General features: G+C 42.7%; 1 protein-coding gene across 2 annotated transcripts in view; it reads right to left on the reverse strand.

Annotated features, from left to right (window-relative positions):
• The window catches only part of SLC8A2 (solute carrier family 8 member A2), an 844,114-nt gene extending 823,104 nt beyond the window's left edge, over positions 1-21,010 (reverse strand). The window contains exon 1 of one of the 2 annotated variants that reach the window (XM_069207491.1): positions 20,936-21,010. The gene's annotated coding sequence lies outside the window, so the exon portion shown is untranslated. The remainder of the gene's footprint in view (positions 1-20,935) is intronic. The other variant, XM_069207494.1, reaches the window with a different exon arrangement.
• Between the last annotated feature and the right edge of the window lie 786 nt (positions 21,011-21,796).

The following is a 21,796-nucleotide window of genomic DNA, read 5'->3' on the forward strand; positions in this document are numbered from 1 at the left end:
AGTGAGTGGAGAGGATCAAACACCGCGAGCTGTGCTGGGGTTGGACGATTCCTTTTAGCAAGAACACGAACATGCTACGAAAAATACATTATATGTGGCCAAAGTCCGAGAACTTAAGGAAAACTGTGGAAAATGCAAAACTGTGAAATTTGTTAAACGTTTAGGATGTAAAAAAAAATGTGCACCCTCCTAGTTGGTGTTAAAATGATTATACAAGCCACACACCCACCGTGCTGTTTACAACTGTTATACAATATCAACATTTAAAGTGAGGTGACAGAGAGAGAACCCTGTAAATCGAGTATGTGTAGAGCAAGCACTTAGGCCTCTACTGCCACCTTGTCCAAGAAAGCAAAATATCAAGTACTTTCTGCACTGCACATGCCATCTCTGCAACCATCAAATTGCGACTCCTCATACATTAATCCCCACATTAGGAAGACGATTTGACAACCCCCTGAAGATGCTTGGAAGAAGCACTCTGTACACAACCTAAATAAATACATATTCGAAAAGTTTCGTTTGCAGTGGTTGAATGACATTACAGTGCAGCCCACAAACACGCTGCATACCTTCACCACACATTTTTTAACCGTGCGCTTTTTTTTACTAAGCATATGCTTTTACCATGCATGAAAAGTCTATTTAGGGTATTGTTAAGGTAAGAGATCTATATATATATATATATATATATATATATATATATATATATATATATATATATATATATATCCAAATATACCCCAATCCTCCTTTTATAATTATTTAGCAGCCAATAGGTTTACCCTCCCCTAAACCCCAAAAACCGTTACCACCCAATGCCTTTACTCATCCCTAAACCCTAATAGTACCCTTACCACCCAACACCCGTACCCCATAAACCCTAAAAACACCCTTACCAACCAATACCCCTAACACCCCATAACCCTAAAGACGCCCTTACACCTAATACCCCATATTCACCTTAAACCCAAAAAACACACTCATCACTCAATAGCCTTACCCAGCTGTAAACCCTTAAAACCCCTTACTTCCCATACCCCTACCCTCCCCAAGTTCTAAAAATACCCTCACCACCTAATTTCCTTACCCACCCTTAAGCCCTAAAAACACGCTTACCAATCAATACACTTACACACCCCTCAACCCTACGAACACCCTTACCATCCAATACCCCTGTTTACCCTTAACCTTAAAAAGACCTCAGCACCCAATATCCTTACCCATTCTTAAACCCTAAAAACACCCTTACCACCCAATACCCATACCCACCCCTAACCCCTAAAAACACCCTTACTACCCAATACTCTTACCCACTCCTAAACTCAAAAAATACCCTTACCACTCTATATCCCTACCCATCCCTAAACCTTAAAATACCTTTACTACCAGTGGCGTAAGAAAACTTGTGGGGACTCCCCCTGCAAAGTACATAGCCCCCCTCCGAAATCACTCAGGAGCTCTCACTCCCGGGTACTGAGCTGATCTTCACTCTGGAGCTCAGGGCCTCTCCACAGCACGGGGGCCTATGTTGTGCCACTGTTTACTACTCTATACCCCAACCCATCACTAAACCCCTTCCCAATCCTAAAAACCTTACCCTACTCTAAACCTAAAACCTTAAATATAGATAGATAGATAGATAGATAGATAGATAGATAGATAGATAGATAGATAGATAGATAGATAGATAGATACAAAGAAAGAAACCAGGCACCTTCATCCTTGGTGCCTGGAAAAAACGCACTCCACAGGGTAATGGTACGTGATAGAAAAGTTTAATGGAAACGCGTTTCGATCTCCCAGAGATCTTCCTCACAGCCAACACAGTTAAAAAGCACCACCCTCTTAAAAAGGCATGCCCCACCATAGAGCTAGTAAAAAAACTATAGGCCTTACAGGAAATAATAGAAAGAAAAAAAATCAAATTCCAATCCCCTTCACAAAACAAATTAAATCCATATTATTCTAATTATCAAAAAATAACAGAAAGACATTTTTTTTTAAATTCCAATCCCTTCACAGAACCAATTAAATCCATATTATTCTAATTATACATGCATTTAGTACTGTTGTCATGAAACTCTTATTTTCTATAATTTCTACAATTTTAAACAATCTTAAAAAGATAGATAGATAGATAGATAGATATACTTCCCATGCGTAGTAAAGGCATGCATGGTAAACATTTGCGTGGTAAAAACGTGTGGTAACGGCACTGCATCGCAATTTAAGCGTTGTAAAGGCTATTTCCCAATTTCAGCATGTTTGAGCTACTAATAGTTTGATAAGATTACATTGTTGATATAAATCGTGTAAACAACAAACCTCGGGGACTGGCATCCAAGCATACACAGTTTGCACAGTAATACATTTTCCCAAGAAGACGCAATACATAAATAAGAGAACAACATTTTGACTTTACACCTTCTGTTTTATGCACATAGGCGTGATTCACAAAGCTTTTCTTCAGTTTGCAAAACAGATATATGTATTGAAGGCTGACACTTGGCTCAACGAGCCAGTTCTACCTGTGGGGGTGACTACAAATTCGGCTCCACATGAGAACCTGATGCATTAATAAGTGGCATTGAGGGGAGTAGTCGAAGGCTTTCCCAGGGGAGAGTTTTAGAGTGACCAGTAACATGCCAGGCAAATGGTGTGAGGATCCCCCAGTCTTACGCCTTCAATGCAATCGTCCATCGAATCACGTTTCGGCACAAACAGGAGTGTGATCTCGAAAAGGAATTTCAAGTTGGGATCACTGTTTGGCACCCTATGTAAAACCCAATAAAACTCTTGCGTACTAATTTCAGGGGGTGCACAATTTATGTTTTGCGCACCTCAAAATGAAGGAAAACGTGTGCTGTATACACATTATCCACATTCCAAGGTCGAAAACCTAGAATTGTGTGCAAATTGCATAACCACTAACTGGCTATTATATAGCGCGTCAATTCTTGCACCATAATAATCCAAATTTTGTAATGAAGACTCAACTTTCTTAGTGTTCACAAATATTTGCAATGATTTGTTTTCAAATTCTGTGCACTTTCAAACTCACATCTGAATAATTCAGAGGTAGGTGGCACAGAAATTTTAAAAATGTGCACCCTTTCTCCCCCTGTTTGGGAAACAATTTGCAATGAAAAGGATAAAAACAAGCAAAGGACTTAAGAAAAAAATCAAGTTTCCAAACTCAATGCAAACCGAATATATGCAGTATAGGGAGTGTGTACAGTAGAAATGCAAGAGTATAGCCCACATTTATGCCTGTGAGTCCCAAAACTTGCATGGAACATGCATGTATATCTTGGAGTTCTGCTAACTGGGAAGTCACAAATCTCACCAATATACAAGGTTGTTCCCATACATCCAAAGATTTACAAAGTGTGTGCACAGGGGACTATAATATTACCCCCAAGGCACTCTGATCTAACCAACTTTGTGTTATTCACCTTTGGACAGTGACAGGATACGCAACATCATTCCTCCAATCAAAAGGGGATACCATGTGAGACCTGCCCGAAGCAGAGAAAGTGGGCTTCAGCTCTTTGCTGGGAAGGGTGGAAAGGACCATTAGGAGCTTCCTAATGTATAACTGTACAAATGGAGTGATACCATCTAAGTGCAATTTCAGAGTATGCTCCAGCAACTTTGGAGGATTCCTGTCCTTTCTCTGGTCTATTCTCCAGGGTTCACACAATCACCTTATGAACATGACAAATACTATTCAAAATAATTATTTTTCAAAAGATGTAAAAACTTAAGTTTTCGTTTTTATGCGTGGCTTGGATACAGGTCCAGCTGTATGTTTAGCTTCATATTTTCCCAAAAAATACCCACACAAGCATTAAGGTCCATATTTATACTTTTTTAGCACCGCATGTGCGTCATTTTTTGACGCAAAATTGGCGCAAACTTACAAAATCCAATTGGATTTTGTAAGTTTGCACCTCTTTTGCGTCAAAAAAAGACGCAAAAGCAGCGCTAAAAAAGTATAAATATGGGCCTGAGTGTTTTTTGGCGAGGTCTCTTTATCAATCTGTTCGAATGCCCTGCACAGTTTGCTTCTGTCAAAACGAGCCTAAAGCAAGGAACAACAGGCCAGTTCTCATCAACCTTTGGCTCTCTTCACTGAGCGAGGGCATTTTGCTCTTGCACATGTTCACATTCTCTTTAAAAGAAGTGCACTTCAGTGTCAGGGCTTGTAAGACAATCTCTGCTTAAATTTCTGCTTTAATTTTATTGTTTTTTTAAATTAATTTATGCACTGGGTCATTTTCTACTTACTGTTTTGCATGTCATATATAGACACATAATCTTAGACGTCATTATTTTTACACTTTATGTGGCCTAGTCATGAAGATAAAATTATTATAAATATACTCAAGTGTAAATCTATTACTGCACTTTATATATTTCCATCCCTGGTGCAGCCCCCTAAAATTTATGAAAGGTTACTAAACTTAAAAAATCTCTCTCTCTCCCTCTATATATATATATATATATATATATATATATATATATACAATTAATTCATTTCTCCAACAATCGCCCTGTATGAATCTCACTATTCAGGCAATCCTGAGAGCAAAGCAGGAATGGCACAATCCAGTAAGGTCAAGAAATTGTCCTTTTTATTTTCTTAAATCCATGAAAAAGTATTAGTGCCCTGGAAATAGTAGCCTATGTGATTCAGCCAAAGCCTTAAACTGGGCCTAGATATATATAATTGTGAAATAAAATTTAGATATTTATTTTAGCGCTATAATAAATAAAAAAAGTTACAGCTCATTGACAAATTAATAAAATAATTATTTAAAAATATATTTATTTAACATAACTTAACGCGCATAGGAATTGCACGGGAGGACGTCAACCCCGCCCTTCGTTCCAGCAGCTGTCGCAGCAGAGTACAAGCCTCCTTCAATCTGGAAAGCACCAGGAGGCGCTTATAACCAGTGCATTTTGTCTGCGGCACAGGACGCGCACTAGACTCGCGGGGGAGGCCTTGAACCCCGCCCTACCTACCAGCATCAGTCGTGGCAGGGGACACGCCACCTTCCACCTTGAAAGCACCAGAAAGCGCTTATAACCAGCGTACTCTGTCCGCAGAGCGGGACATGCACTAGACTTGCGGAGGAGGCCTTGAACTCTGCCCTTCCTCCCAGCAGCAGTCGCAGCAGAGGACACACCACCTTCAATCTGGAAAGCGCCAGGAGGCACTTATAATGAGCACACTTTGACCGGGGCACGGGACACGCACTAGACTCGCTGGGTAGTCTTGAACCTCCCCTTCTTCCCAGCAGCAGTCACGGCAGAGGACCCGCCACCTTCCATCTGGACAGCATCAAGAGGCGTTTATAACTAGCACACATTGTCCAAGGTGCGGGACGCACCCGGGAGAAGACCGGGCCAAGAGCGGACCCATCTGCCCCACTCTGCTGCCATGAGAGCTGGGTTGGGCCATCCTCCTTTGGCCTGTTTTATTTTTTTTGTTTTTGCGATAATCGGTGTTGACGTCCTCACAGCGTCTAAGGTACAGGTCATAGCTTCTTAAAAAAAAAGTTAGACACCATTTGGTTAAACCCTGGCGAAACCTCAGTGATTGTTTGGAGACTAAACGACTAAGGGGTCGCCTTCTTTCATATGACACTAGTAAAACAGGGGAAGGCGTAATACATCATCAGTTCCGTCCACTTTCAACTGTACACTAGATGGCTACTTGCAAAGAGCAGTGGGTGTTTTCAGCAAGGAGACTGAATTGGCTGAGAGAAGACTATCATTGTCCTCATCTTTATCGCATAACCCAAACTCAGCTCAGACTCCTGTTCTAGCCCCTAGTTCATTGCAGGAGTTGGGTGACCAGGAGGGAGACGCGCTGCAACCCACGCAGGCAGTATCCCTATCTGCCCCACCCACCCCTGATGTTATATCTAGATTTTCACTGAAGGATTGTGACCCTCAGACTGTAGTAGGGGGGTTAACGCCCATAGTGAATTCTAAACCTACCATCATCAAAAGGGAAAGAGTGGAGAGCAAGACAAGATTTAAAAGCCATAAAGTTGCTGCCCAAAAGATTTCCCATAGCAGGGAGGAGATCCTGGGGGTTTGTCAGCCGGCCAATGTGGCTAATGTGGGTGTGTTGTCTGAGCAGGAGGTTCTCCTTTAGAACTTTAGGAAGTTGATTATTGACACCTTGCATCCTATACTGGTGCGCCTAGAACAGATCGAGAGGCAAATGAACCAACTGACGTCTGTGTTAAAAAGTGATTCTCGAACCGATCCGCCTATGTTAATGGGTCAGGCTAAGCCAAGTACTATTGTTGGTAACCAGGGGGTTCAGGCTAATGCAGGCCCTTTGTTATCTGTTGATTCCACCGCTATTGCTGCTCCTGTTAGTGCTATATTTTCCACTAACAGTCCTGGCGAGGGGGCTGGGACTTGCTTTATTGTGCAGCAAAAACAACCAAACCAATTATTTAAGGCAACATCTTCACAGTATAACCCACAGCTTGTCCCCCAGGTCAAGGGGGCTTCTGTTTGCATTTACCCTCAGAGTTTACTCCATATACAGTGGTGTTAGCCGGGGTCCCGCCTCTGGCTGCTGATCTACCCGAGGATACTCAAAGCCTGATGAACAAAGCAGTGGACTGGTGTAAGAAAAACGCTAAATGTCACCATACAATAGGCGACAATATTATCATGGCCTGCAGAGTAAGTTGGGTGGGCCCCACACTAAAGTCTATTGAAGGGGATTGTACTGTGCTATATTTTAACACCAAATGGGTTCACTTCCTGTTATCCCGGCTGAGCTATATAGACAGAACACAAAGCAGGATAATGGTCAGACCACTGGGTTACTTTTACCCACCCCCACCAGACATATCCTGGAAGGTTGAGTATAATGGGCCATGCAAGTATAACAGTCCACCTAGGCGGTTAGATCGTGTAGATCCATGTGTTCACTCCAACTGTTATGAAGTCCTTTCAGGCCTGCTGGATATCGATTGATGCTTGATTTTGTCAGTATCCAGAGATGCTAGGGTTGTGACTAAACCATTAGAGACTGCCTCCAAAGTTAGTGACCCTCACCCTGACCCTGGCAAGTCGCTTCCAGCGACTCACTTTGACAAGAATAGTTTAGGAAACATGCAGGGTTTGCAGTTTTTATCCTGGAATGTGGCTGGGGTAAGAGATAAACTCATTAATGAGGATTGGCTGAAATATGTTGCTAACTACGATGTTATATGTTGTCAGGAAACATGGGCTCTTAACCCTGTTTCATTGAATGGGTATATGTCTTATTGCTCAACCGCCACCCCTTCGTTGGCTGGAAGAGGAAAGTGGGGTTTAGAAATTTCTCTTTCTTGTGCCTTAGATAATCTTAAAGCTACTGTGATGACGTCCACTCATAACTTTCAAATTGTGTATTTGCAAATAGCTAAAACAATATACTTGATTCTAATTAATTATTATTATAACCAATTTTCATCCCAAACCACAGAGATTGTTGAGGATTTAGAGAAAAATCTCACAGCCTTCTGCGGCACACAAACCTATGTGACCATTTCGATAATTTGGGCAGGCAATTTTAATACTGTGAAATGTCAATTCAGTCCAACCTACATGAGAATTTTAGTGGTCACTTTCTACATTCTATATATGGTTAAGCTATAAATAGATTTTGTTTGTCTTATAGCTTGGTGGACACCTCAGATGTGTTGGGTAAAGATGATAATGGACCCCCTACTTTTACAGGGAGAGGCAGAGGCAGTACAATTGACTTTGTCCTGATATCCTCTAATTTGGCGTACAACCTGAGTTACTTCAAAGCTCATTGGCTGCCATTTAGTGATCACAACCCTATCCATATTGTTTTGACTGGTAATTATTCTGTAACACCAACAAGATCTATCATTCCCCCTATTACTGACACAAAAAATAAAGGAGCCTGTTTAAATTGGAACAATGTTAATCCGGATAATTTTTTGAACAATTTAAATATAAATATGGAGTATCTGTTGTTTGTCACCTGATAGACCCTCAAAAGACATCCTTAAGAGTTTTTGTAACATCAGAGGTGAGGTAGCAAGCCAATTAATTTTGAAAAAGAAGTTGAGCGCCCAATGAAATCTTGGGTTAATAATGAGTGCACTATGGCGCTCAGGGCACTAAAAAGGCTACTACGTATACACCACGTAATCAAGAGGTTAAAACCAGCTCCAGAAGGGCCTACAAACAGGCATTATTAAAAAGGAAATGTGAGCTGAGGACTAAGGCTTAGGTGGATCTAGACAAAGCGGCCAATCTAAAAGATGGTAAACTCTTTTGGGAGATTTTTTTCACTAATGATTTTTCCTCCAGAATCGAGTGTCACATTAGTAATCAGGAATGGACTGACCACTTCTCCAATATTTTTAAATCCGGGGAGGTTTTTTCTACTCAATGGGAAGTCTCAGTCTTTCCGTCTACTCCAGCTGAGGAGGAATGGTTAGCCGATCTAATTAATCTAGCCTCTGTAATCAATGCAATCCAGAGTGCAGCCAGTGGTAAGGCCCCAGGCCCTGATGTGATTCCAGTTGATTTTGTACAAACATAATACTGACTTCTGAGCCCCTCTATTGAGTAATGTCCTAAGAGCAGGGGTTAAAGCAATCTGATGGACTCATTGAATGAGGCCATTATTATCCCAATTTTGTAAAAAGCATATTGGAGCTCGCCTATGTGTTATCGTCCAATCTCCCTATTAGATTACACAGTAAAGATCCTTGGTGGGGTAATTCTTGATAAACTAGAAACCTGGGCAGAAGCTACCACTTATTTCTCCCTGCTACAATATGGCTCCAGACCTAGTCTAGGGACAGTAGAGGAGGCTTTAAATCTAAACCTCATTTGTGAATCAGGCTGGTATTGACCACTCATTGGTGGACCTGGTGCAAAGACAACATACAGATACAACTACAAAGGTGCGTTACACATTCCCTGGGGGACGCACAAGCCCAATCAGGGTGTCCAGAGGTGTAAGACAAGGTTGTATCCTTGCCCCAATTTTATTTTTATTTTACATCAATTCCCTGGGTACCTATTTAGAATCATGCAGTTTGGAAATCCCATGTCTTGGCCCACAAGCAGTCCTGGTCCTCCTTTACGCAGATGATGCTGTTCTCTTGGCACTAACTGCTAATGGCCTACAAAACAAATTTTATGACTTCATGACTAAATTAAAGCTTAAGGTCAATTTCCAAAAATCATTTATATTGACCAGTGGCCCTAAAACTATGAAAACAAAGGTTTTTCAGATAGGAGGAATCCAGTTCATGAAAGTACCTTTCTTTAGATATTTGGGCATTCTATTTGATGCCTGGGGTCTTGGAAGAGGCTGACTGTCCAAAGAGCACCTAAAATGGGGGCAGTATCTGATGATCTATCTAGATTTGCTAGCCAGCTTGGTCACAAACCCGTTAGGGAATTGATTCAGTTGTATAAAAACAAATGTATCTCTCTTGGAGGTCTATGGCGCAGGCATGTGGGGCTGCTCCCTTCCAGGGTGATTCCAAGTTGTAGAGAACACATTTTTATCCTGCCTGCTGGCTCTACCTCAAAGCACAGCTAGCCTGATTCTCCATCTTGAATAAGGAGTAGAATATTTTTAGGACTTTTTGAGTTCGCCCCTCCTGTTATTATGGATTAAAATTTGGGCAACACCAAAGGCTGCATTTTCCCGTTTAGTCTTAGCAGATTGTTGGATAAAATTGGACAACTGACAAGCCATTTCTTGGTTGCCATTTGTTAAAAGTAATTTTTATGATCATGGCCTGAATACCGTTTTCGACCTTCCTGGAGAGATATGCCCCCAAACCAAAGAATGTGTTAAAAAACTGTTTTTGTCTCATAGAGAGGAAGGCACATTGTAAGGGCCCTTAACATGGTTTACGCGATTAATTTCATGCAGCTTGACAAAATTTCAGGGGAGAATACGTATGTGCTATGGCTAACCAATCCTCAGCACAGGTTCTATGTAATGAGGTTGAGGCTTAATTTAATTCATCTTCCCAGTGGTTGGGTTCATAATAACCACTTGTTCTCGTTGCCCATGTGATAAAAGCTCAATCCAACCTACGGTGCATTTTATGCTTTTCTGTAAATTATATTCTGTATGTCGGGAACGTTTTCTTTGCCCTATTTTTAAAAAAATGCATTTCTTATCGTATAAAGATGGTGTGAGATTTTTGCAATCTGCTTCTTTACCAGAAATCTGTTTTGCTGTCATGAGTTATATTAGATCGTCCATAAAACTATGGAGGACTTACGGTAATGATATCTGAATTTTAAGAATGTTTTATTTCTATATGTGTATGCCATAGCCCAACTAAATGCACACTGGACTACTTTATGTAGATGGAATTGGAATGTATTTTACCATGAGTTGACTTTTCTAAAATTGTGCTTTCAAAGATTTTTAATCCTGTTTACATTGGTCTAGAGGTAACATATTTGGAAGGCCCTATGCTATTTTTTACAACTATTTTGAAGAAATGGCTGTAATAGCTCACATGATCTGCTATTTTGCACATTTTGTTTGTATTGTTTTTTAGTTTTTATAATCGACTTACATTTTTATAATTTTTTTAACCCATTTCACCTTTTAATTATTAATGACTGTAATGTTATTTTTATCATACTTTTATGGTCTAAATTTAGACCGAATAAAGATATTTTAAATTTGAATTTGAACTTAAAAATAATGTACCTAAAATTGAATTAAAAAATATCCTATCTACATTAACCTGTTAAAAGTATCACGTATTAAAACTTGATAAAAGTAATGTACGGAATTATCTTTTGATACTTGCCTGATTTGCAAATCCGGTGCAAACTTAACTCCATATTTATATTTTGACACTAGACCCTTCTTGCGTCAAAATATTGGAGTTAACGTCATTTCTTTACTGTGGAAACCTACCTTGCGCTAATGGGATGCAGGGTAGGTGTTCCCAGGCAAAAAATGACTCTAAGGCCTTATTTATCCTCCTGTGCAAAAATCACGCACAGGAGGAGGAGAGCCTTAAATAATGCAGCTAAGCCTATTTAGCGCCAATATTTAACGCCTGGGTCAGGGCAGGCGTTAGGGAACCTGTGGGCTCATTTCCATGGTCAGAGCCATGGAAGCAGTCCACAGGTGCCCTTACCTGCCCCCAGGGACACCCCGCAGCCCGCCCCACCCACACCTGGAGGACACCCAAGGATGAGGGGCCCACCCAAGGTAAGTCCAGGTAAGTTTTTATGTTTTTTTTCAAAGTACCATGGGGAGCCTAACTTGGGCCCCAGTACATGGAACTGTGCCCAATGGCCATGCCAAGGGGACATAAGTCCCCTTGGCATGGCCGTTGGGCTGGGGAACATGCCTCCTGTCTTTGCTAAGAAAGGAGTCATGTCCAGGGGGGTTGTGCGTCAAAAAATGACGCTAGTCAGGTTAGAGTCAATTTTTTTTAAGCTAACCTGACTAGCACCATTCTTTGACGCACGCCTCCCCTCCCTGGTTAGCATAATTTATTTTAACACTAACCAGGCCTTAGCGTCAGCTAGCGTCATTCCTTAAATATGATTCCCAGCTGGCGTCTAGGAATGGCGGTAGCCAGCAGTATACTTTTTGGCGCAAACCTGTGTTAGCGCAGGTTTGCGTCAAAAAGTATAAATCAGGGCCTTAGAACGTCAAACCTCTCTTCTTTCTGGTGAGCCATACCATATACAGATACCTACTAATTCCATATATAAGGGGGTTCAATGAATCATTATGCAAAATCCTAAGTGCTGCTGCATGCATTCTAAAACCCAAATTGTGACAAAATGGTCATATCCATTTTACCCTGGGAGTGGTATTTGCTGGAAAGAAAAACATAATGTGCGCAATATCCTTGATTGCATTGTAAGGGCATAAAGTGCAGTTAGTGTGGTTTATTCTACCTGTTAGGCCCCCATCACTTCCCAATTTTAATGTGAACACATTAATAAATAAAGTACAAAAGCAAAATCGTATATACAAGGTTTTGGCCATTGGTCGTTGCACCTCATCTAGGTTTGGTTCAAAGCAGGCAATGGACTTAATGGACAAATATCGTTCTGACACTGTCCCAACTCCCAGATTCTGATGGAGCCTTCTCGATATATAGTTCCAGTAAGCATGTTTAAGCAGAGCCTGGTTCGTCCCAGAATGGACTCAGACCAAGTTTTCCAAACCAATTTTTAACATAGCGCAGTCAAGGCAGAGAGATACATTTATCCATATTCATCACTTCAAGCAAACCCTTCCTGTAATGGGCCAGATCTTGAGGACACACATATCCTTACACAAAAAACTAAGGGTCTTAGGCAGGCAAGATCTTCTACCCTCCTAATTGCCAAATCATGAAAAACTGGGATCAAAGGTGTGCTTTTGGGGAGATGAAGCAGGGACAACATGCACCTATTTTCTTCACTTTTCAAGATGCCCAATATATTGATCCCCTGAAGTTCTGTCCCATATAAGGCTCTTGTTTGTGCTTTACTTTTGTATATCTCGAGGGCAGTTGCCTTACACAATGAGGTTTGATGTTTTGGCCTGGAATTCTGGGCCAATACTGCCTTAAAGTTGTTTATCTGCGGGGCCCAAGACATCTGTTGGTTCAAGGTTACAACAAGGTAACTAAAGTTGTCAACAAATTCCAACTTTTGGCCATTCACAGTCAATTTCCATTTAAAGCTGCTATTTAGTTTAATTGCCATGCACTTCGCTTCGATATGTAAATTATCAAACCTTTACTTTTGCAATAAACACTAAATTAATTTAAAAGGTTTTGGAGGCCGTTCGGCATCTATCATATTAAAATGGTATTATCAGTGATAATAATGCTGGTACAGGGGAGAGGCATAGCCTTGGGTAGTAATGTGTGCACCTCATAAGATGGTCTACCACATTGTTCACATACAGTGCCTTACCCCTCTTCTGACTGGGATGGAATCAGTTACTTCACCTTGAGGGCCCCATCGTACCCTGGCATAATTGCCCTGGTGTAGCTTAATAATTTGTAATAGAAGATACTCTGGCAAACTCAATTCTTTTAAAGAGTCCCACAGCAAACCCCTAGGCACCAGATCAAATGATGTTTTAAAACCGATAACAGCAATATATGTGCCCCTTTCTTAGCTTAACATACTTTCATACCAGACACAAAAATCCCTTGATCAATCGTGCTTACGTACAACCTAAAACCAGCCTGATTCAGGGTGAGTATTCTATGGTCGTCCATCCAAGTAGCCAATCTGTTTAAGATCTGTTTAGCGTATAATTTCTGTAAAACATCTATTAAACTAAATGGCCTGGAATTTACAGAGTCCTGCTTATTTCCTTTTTTATGGATTGGAACTATTTCTGCTCCTCTCCGCGTGTCAGGTATTAGTGCGCCTGGAGCAACTGCATTACAAAGGAGGTTAACGTATGGCACCCATACTTCTTTAACGTGTTTTTGCAAGTCACCCGGAATCTTGTCAGGGCCTGGTGCTTTATTGCTTTTTTATTGCCTCTATTGCCAGTGCCACTTCTTCCACAGCGAAAGGGAGCAGACTTAATAGCCCCTCTCCTCCCCACCTTCAGTGCTGACCAGATAATCTTCCTGGTCAGTCTATTCCATACCGATCATTATTCAGTTCATTCGTCTATGCGTACAATTTAGAAAAGTGCCTGGTCCAAGTTGCGGGATCTATGCAATGGTCGGTGTATACACAAGAGTCTTTACTACTATGGGCTATGATCTTCCAAAACATTGTGCTATCTTTCCTTTTACCCACTTCAACCAAATCTTTCCAGTTAGAATTGTCCCATTCCCTCTGTACTTGCATCAATACACTCTTGTACGCCGCCCTTCCATTTCGAATCCCCATGTTGTCTTTAGTCTTAAGCACTAGTAAAAGGTGCTTGTTAGCCTCTCTGCACCTTTTCAAGTACCATGGGTTTGTCCAACTCCTTCCTCGTGGGTTCCCCTTACTTTTATTCATAGTAATTTTCGTTAAGTTATCTCATCAGCTAGAAGGGAATGTACATCCATAATCTGGACTCTAGAAGGTGGCCAACCTACATAAGGAGATAGCATATCTCTGAAAACTGTGTAACTCCTGGCAAAATAAATGGTTTTGTCAGTATAGAAGGCCACCTAAGTGACCTTTGGTTAGTCGCACTCAATGGCTGAACTTGCATAGCAGCTCCTTCAGCTAGGGGCCAGGAATCAAAAAGTCTTTCACTCAGCCGCAAGCAAAGAGGGCTATGATCGCTATTGTATCTACTTTCTACTTTGAAATGGGGAACCAAATCCCCTTTCCCTACGCTAAGCAACATATAGTCTATATTTGAGCATGCGACCCCTTTATCATATGTGAACGCACTGGGACAATCTGGCTCCACCCTACCATTGCATGTTCAAAGGCTATGTTCTATTGCCAAATGGTATAACAGCATCGAGGCTACAGTGTATAGTACAGCAGAGCCTGTGCCAACAGAAGGAATACCTCTAGTCCCATCCTCCTCCAATATCATTTCTAACCCCAAAATTAGCTCATATTTGCAATAAAATCTCCCCCCCCCCCAACAATAATGGCGACTGTGGGATTCAGTGCACTTAAAGCTCTGTCAAGATCAGAGACCACTGGAGATTCCACACTAATGGCCTCATTATGAGGCTGGTGGACCATAGACTCTAGGAGCTCCTGCCCCGTGGTGACGGTCGTCCGCTACGGTGTGGCGCTCTGACTGCCACACAAGATTGGCGGGCGAACCCTCCTAAAGACCACCTTTCCCGCCAGGATCAAAGATCCTGACTGGTTGATGCCATTTGGGCTTGAAACCAGCCTTGGCAACTTTGAACTCAGCACCGCCTGGCTGATAACAACCCCTCTTTCCGCCAGCCTTTACAAAGTGAGAACCCTGCCATGAAAAGGCTGGCAGAAAGCCAGTGCCGCGGGCCACAGGGTGGCCCCTGCACTGCCAATGTCCATGGCACGGGCAATGCAGGGGCCCCCTGCACAGCACCATCGGCATGCAGACTGTCAGTTTTGCAGACAGTGGCATTCTGTGGGTGCTGGAGTGTTAGGATATTGGCCTTGGCTCCCTTAAGGGAGACAAAGCCAATACCCTAACACTGTTCCCACCAGGCAGCCGAGCAGGAATGCATATTGCAATGTTCCTGCCAGTCAGCCAGGCAGGAACATTATAATACGCTCGAAGGGAACGTCTCCGCCATGATGGTGGTGTCCTCTCCGCGAGTTTGGCGGTGGTGGGACCACCAAACTCATAACGAGGCCCTAAGTTTTCTCAGCCTAATATAGAGATTAAACAAACTGACTTCCCGTCCATTGTGCATCTTTGCCCAAATTCCCAATATATCCACAGAGGCTAAATCAATCAATTCTGTGGAGACTGGTAAAGAAATGTTGACCCATATCAGCAGCCCCCCGAGGGTCTGCCTTTCAAGGAGGGAATAGCTTTGATGTAAAATGTCCTATACTTCAATTTATACATTGGTTATAGTAACCATGTCTCCTGAAAAAGGCAAAAGTGGAATCACTCTATATATTCCTGCCAGTCCGTGTCCATCATTTTGCCTTTTAAACTTGCTATATTCCAAGAGTTTAAAAACACTTGAATAGACCAAGTTTCTCTTCGTACTATAGCAGTAGATTGTTTTGCATTCCCTACAGTAAGTGTCCCTCCCCTAAACTTACTTGGTGTTCTTGAGTTTGACTGAGGTCCACCCTCCCAAGTGTGCTTAATATTTATTTTTAAATATATTTATTTAACTTAAAATAATGTTCTTAAAAATAAGTTTCGCAATATATCATCTACATTACCCTGTTAAAAGTGATATATATTAAAACTTAATAAAAATGATGTATGGAATTATCTTTAAATACTTATATCTATTTACCAAATGTTTTAATGGTTAAAATGTGAATACTAAAATAACTATTATATTTGTGATAATATGATAAGTGTTAATTATTTAAATGCACATTTTGAAATTAAATAAGAGATATACATTTGTGTTCAAAGTTGAAATATTTTGCATTTATTTCAACATTATTTCCTATGGGATATTATTTTAGATTTCTGGCTTTCTATGGCAGTGGTTGAAGTACCTCTGAATGGCCATCTGTGGTGCTTGAGGCACTCCATAGCTGGTCTGGAGTACATGTACATTTGTGCCTGCTTTGGCATCTTTCTGGTTGTAGTAACTTTATAAGTGGTGTTTGTAAATATCAATGGACTTTGTTTTGTGTGGGTTTGTTTTGACCTTCATGTCCCTCCCTAAACTCCTCCATGTCTCTCTAAACCCCCTCCATTTAGGTGTATTAAACATTTTCCAGCCACTCCTTTATGTCTCTCCCACATATACTACTAAAATATAGATCTACATGTGCGTAGGTCTCTGCACTCTTGGCGTAGACCTTGACATAGAAAGGATGGAGGAGGAGGTATCTGGAAGTAGGATTGTGAATTTAATTTTGTAGTATGTGAGTAGCAGTGGCCTAACATTAGCCCCCGCAGCCCTGGGCACGGGCTCCAGGGGCCCCCACAGCACTATGCTCGGGCAGCTGCCCCTAGCCTGAGAGTTTCTGACTCAATCTGGAGCATGACAAAACCATAAAAGGCAACAGTGACTCTGTTTAGCTGCACATTCCTCAAATTCTCAATTATAATTATATATATTTGTGGTGCTCAAACACTAAAGTACATCTGTTGCCAGCATGTACATACTGGAATCAGACAGCCAAACCAGTTAATCACAAAACAAAAAAATATAGTGGAGCACACCATGCCTCAATTATTTAACATCTGATTAAAGCAAATAGATGTCATATTCAAATAATCAGAGATACGTAGGCTGAATGTAGGTAACATTATGGGAAACTTCCCTCAACAAAATGCGTGCCGGTAAAATACTTATAGTGCAGATTGCCTTTCAATTTTGGAGACTCTGCTATGGAAATATAGAATTGGATTTGTGCTATCTTAGATTCTGTTGTAACAAATTTGGAGAAAACTTTGAGTCTTGTGTACTTTGAAATTATGATGTAGATTGGAATGGAATTGAGCCTTGAGAAAGTCCTGAGATAGGACGAAACACGTGTCGGCTGAAGATTACATCTATTGGCTGAGAATTTATAAAGCTTGAATGTCTGAGATTTGCAATCATTTTGGATTGGAATTGGATACACATTGCTATGTATTTTTAAAACTGTATTTTTGTATTTGTATTAGACTATGTCTGCATGAACGTATGAATTTACAAATAGATATGATACATATGTTATGATTGTTTATATTAATTAGTAAAGATAACAAGCACTCATAAAATACACACCCAGTTGTTTATGCTACTGATTTCTTACTGTATTCCCTTATATATCTGTGCATTTTATACAGTGATTATTTGACTATGACATATATTTCCTATAATCAGATGTTCAATAATTGAGGCATGATGTGCTATACTATTTTTTTTGTTTTTTCAATCTGGAGCATGGGCGGCCCCCTTCTTGTCAGTGGGACCCCCTCACATTTTGTTACTCCACTGGTGAGTAGTACTACTATACTAATACTAAACATATGAGATAATGTAGATTGTAAATAGGGCTCTTAATGTCTACTAAACATATGCAAAAAAAGTAGAAAAGGAAGGATTGGCAAGGCTATACCAGTTGGCATTTTAATTTGGGCTATTAACGGGGGAGACCAGAAATCCATCCATAACATCATTTGCCCTTCCCCATAATATTCCACCTTGTTTAGGCTAATTACCTAATTTCTGAAATTCTGTTTCATGGGAGTCCCAATTGACCTAAGATACAAGATAAGCTACAAATAGTGGGACATACATTCAGAGTCCTAACCACTTCTAGGACCTCCCTGCCCACACAGGGGATTACTCTGGAAGATTACACATGCAAGATTGCGTGGGTCACTCTGCAAACTTCCATTGGGATTCATAGCAAGATCCCAACGGACTATCCTGCAAGCTCCTGTCAGATTTATTTGCATGATTCCTTTTAACTCCTTTGCCAATTCCTATACAGTTTCTCTGCAATCTATTTAGGATTGCTCTGAAAACTCCCATAGATTTAGCTTCAAGCTCACACAGAATTGATCAGCAAACTGCAATATGATACTTTGGCAAGCTTGCATAGGATTGTTCTGTAATTTCCATAATGTTTCTCTGCATGCGCTTTTAGGTTTCTCTACAGGCTTGTATAAACTGACTTTGCAAAGATCCAAAGGGTTTCTCAACAAGTTTGTTAGGATTGCTCTGCAAACTCTCATTATGTCTGCTCTGCCAACTCACACAGGGATCTTCAAGCTCCCATTGGTGTCATTGCTTTGAAAACTCTTATGCAATTTTCCCCAAAACTTTAGAGAATTTCTCTGCATGCTCCTTTAGGATTTTCCTGTAAAGTCCCATAATATTATGCAGAAAACTGCTATAAGGTTTCTCTGCAAGCTTCCATATGATTGTTCTGCAAACAATGACAGTGTTTCTGTGCAAGTATCCATAAACTTGCTTCCAAAAACCCTTAGGGTTTCATCAGAAATGTCTTTACGCATACTCGGCAAACTCCGGTAGTTTCTCTGCAATCTTCGACAGCATTCTTCGAGCTTTTATCGGATCCCCATAGAATGTCACGCAAGTTCCTATAGCAGTGCTCCTTCCAGATCCCACATGGTTAATCTGTAAGCACTGATTTGTTTCTCTGCAGGCTCCCACAGGATAGCTCTGTAAACTCCAAGAGTTTTTCACTCTAAGCTTCAACGGGAAGGCTCTGCCAGCACCCACAGAGTTTCTCTTTAAACTCCAGTAGAAGTACCCTACAAACTGCAGCAGGGTTCCTCTGTAATGGGCAGTAAAATTACATCCCCATCTGTACCCTGGCGCTTCCAATACGACTTTGATCGCTCACATGATTGATCCCCGTGAACCCGAGATACCCATGCTCGCTTCCCCGACTCCTCCACATGACAGGTCGCTGAGCAGAGTTCAAAACTTCTTCACGAGTCACGAACTCACCCGACCAACTAAGAAAAGTGACTACGTCAACATTACTCATGCCTGATGCAAACATGTATATGGAGTCGTGGGTGTCTAGAAATAGACGCTTTCCAACCTTCCCCCGGCCCCTGCTCTCCTCGCTAAACACCCTGCGATGTTCGGCTAATTACTAATTCACTGCACACAAAATGCCTGTGCTGTTTTACTTTGCATTAGGACACACAGAAAAGGGAGAAAATCACATTTTAAATACAGACTATTCACAAAAAGTCGTCCTGACTAGGTCCAGGTAACGAAACGCCATACGCAGCCACAACAAATCATACACCACAGCAGTGCAATCCTATCCTATCAATAATAAGTAACTAGGCACCCAAACCTGACAAAAACACACCAGTAACGAGCAGAAACTGCACTTGTCCAATCCCGCTCAAGAATCCCCACCTGTCACACACAAAAGATCCACAGAAATTAAAATAAGAACCAGAGACATGTTTAACCCCATCTCTGGGCATTTCCTCTTCAAATAAAACATTCAACTGCTGCATGAATCCCCGACTTCCTTCTTTAACACAATCCCCACACCTCCTGTCCAACCCCCCCCCTACCCCGCCCCCTCCCCTCCTGTACTTATATGTGGTCCACTCTCTGGAACCTTGGGTAAGACTTCTACAGTCGGGATAACCATCGTTCCCGAGATTCCACTGCCCATTCCACTCCAGTTACCCCGTTTCCTCTACTGACCGGGTCCCTGCTTGTCACACAGTGTCCCCTGTGCTACATCCGAGAATCTCCTCTCTCTTTCTAGAGTCTGCTTCCTTTCTGCCCCGGTGTTGCCTTCTGTGTACGCCCATCAAGCCCCACTCTCTCTCGCCCAGTCGCTCTTCTCTCACCCCAAAGTCCCTCGTCTCTCTAGGCAGGGAGGTCGACCCTATCACCGCACACCGGGATCCCGCTCTGCAACAGGATTCCCTCTCTCTCAAAACACGATCAACGCCCTCCTCTCAGGATTCCTCTATCTCTCAACCAGGGGCTTGGCGGTCTCATTTTCCACGAAGCCCATTTCCCTTCTCTCCTTGTTTTTCTCTCAACACGAGTGCCTTCCTGCCAAAATATCTCATTTTCTTCCACGTCTGGAATCCATTACCGCCAACTCAGTGTTTCCACTTCAGCTCTACCCCAAGGTCCCTCGCTACCCTCGGAACCCCTTCTCCTTGCACCATAGGGGCCAACTCTCTCTCGCCTGGGACACCCCAGGCTACCCCAGGTTTCACCCTCTATATCCAAAGGTATCTCACTTATCTCACTGGGGCCCTGCCTGATCCCCGCACCCGCTCTATATCTGCCCCCAGCCTCCTCGGGGCACAGGGGGTTTCCTCCTTTCTCTCATTACGGGACCTCCTCCCCCTTTTCGTTTTACCCGATAATCATTCTCTTTCCACCATTGGAATCCCCGCTCTTTGCATCACAGCCACCTTCCCTTCAGTCCGGGATTAACCCGTTCTACCCTAGGATTCCCCCACTCCATCACAGGGATTCACTCCACATCAAGGTTCTCCCCGGTCTAGGCAGGGTTTCCCTCTCCCGATCTTAGTACTCCCTCTCATCACACCCCAGCCCCCTCTCAGTATACTGCTTTTCCCTCTACACCCAAGAGGGTACCCCTCTCCTCCCATTCCAGGGTTCCCCAGCGGTCTCCCCATCCCAGGACTGCACTTCCAGACCCCTCAGTCCACCACACTAGGCTTCCCTTTTAATCCTCTCCATTCCAACCATCCACATCCTCGCCACTCGAGAACTCCATCTCAGAGTGCCCTACCCGTCTTCCTCTTCCCCACTTGGCCCACCCACTCACGCACCATCCGCTCCTGGCTGAGCTGCTCCTGTCCGGATCTCGCGCCGCTTTCCTCTGCCACACCGACTACAACCAGAGCGCGCGCTGAGCTGAGAGCGCGAGACGGAATAAGGAGAGCGCGTGCACGGGCGCGAGGGCTAGGGGCTCCTGCACACGCGCAGAGGAACGGGAGACTAGGAAGAGCCAGGAGATTGACGGCCATCCTGAGACGTGATTAGCCACGCCTTCTGCCTGTCTGGGCGAGCGCGCTTCAGCACCGCTGAGCCAGGGACAGCTCTCGGTGTGAGGAGACACAGCTGCCGCGTATGGCACAGACCACCTCCTGCACTGGACGGATTCCTAGAGTTCTTAGTGTGCGGTTTCTCCCGGTGTCAGCACGAGGACACCAGCGTTGTCATTTCGAAGAGACTCCGCTGCCCCTGGATATCCATCACAGGCGACAAAGGAGGGCTCCAACCTCTGAAAGTCTAAGGATATTCTACTGTTTTATCAGGGCACCGAGATCCAGTCGCCTCCTATAAGAAGAGAGCCAGCTCTTTCAGCTTCAAACTCCCCTGTGTAACAGGACCCGTTTCTTCCAGCATGAGGTGATGCAACTAGTGCGAGAGAATCCCATCCACCACCAGTGTAAGTCAGTCAGCATGGGCCAGTGATATAGTTACCCATGCAACCACTCCAATGAGAGGGGCTACATTTCCCAGATGCACTGGTTATGTGAAGACCCAGGCTTCCTCTGTGTGTGGAGCTTTCAGCATCTACCTCTGATCTTGAGGACCCAATTGTGAAAGGAGCAGTCTCTAAGGAAATCCCCGTATCCAGTCCGGAGGACACTTCCCAAGGCAGGAATGTTGTCAGGATTCCATGA

The sequence above is a fragment of the Pleurodeles waltl genome, chromosome 9 (genome assembly GCF_031143425.1).
Source record: "Pleurodeles waltl isolate 20211129_DDA chromosome 9, aPleWal1.hap1.20221129, whole genome shotgun sequence".
Taxonomy (NCBI): domain Eukaryota; kingdom Metazoa; phylum Chordata; class Amphibia; order Caudata; family Salamandridae; genus Pleurodeles; species Pleurodeles waltl.